This window comes from Halyomorpha halys, unplaced genomic scaffold, assembly GCF_000696795.3.
Source record: "Halyomorpha halys isolate HHAL.00 unplaced genomic scaffold, Hhal_1.1 Scaffold220.1, whole genome shotgun sequence".
NCBI lineage: Eukaryota > Metazoa > Arthropoda > Insecta > Hemiptera > Pentatomidae > Halyomorpha > Halyomorpha halys.
The window spans coordinates 295,765-296,243 of record NW_027104907.1 but is presented as its reverse complement, the minus strand read 5'-3'; the positions used below and the strand labels follow the sequence as shown (position 1 = coordinate 296,243).

General features: G+C 42.8%; 1 protein-coding gene across 1 annotated transcript in view; it reads left to right on the top strand.

Annotated features, from left to right (window-relative positions):
• Positions 1-479, top strand: part of LOC106679792 (micronuclear linker histone polyprotein) — a gene marked incomplete in the record, with an annotated part of 37,409 nt that overhangs the window by 34,044 nt on the left and 2,886 nt on the right.

Sequence of the window (479 nt, the reverse complement as noted above, 5' to 3'; positions counted from 1 at the left end):
TCTAAGAATCTGAAGCTAAGGGTGTCCAATGCCATGATAAAGCCAGCTCATGATATATGGCGGTGAGATCTGGACTGGAAAACAGGTACCGTAGAAAGCAAAGTTGATTCAAGGAGCAGTCTGAGATCTGAGCCTTGACACATAAAGAAGAACTAACCGTAAACTGCTTGTAGATACTGATCAGTCAATATCTCATGATATAAAGGCAAGGAGGTTAATATGGGCGGGACATGTGCTCGAAGCAATAGAGGAGAAGAACTAACCGTAAACTGCTTGTAGATACTGATCAGTCAATATCTCATGATATAAAGGCAAGGAGGTTAAGATGGGCGGGACATGTGCTCGAAGCAATCCATCATGATGCCTCTACAGAACAATGAACCCCACTATAATTGGCAAGAGACCATGTGGGAAGCCAAAAACCAGATGGACAGAGAGAATCAATAAAGATTAGTAGCGAAGTAGCCAAAACAGGCTTG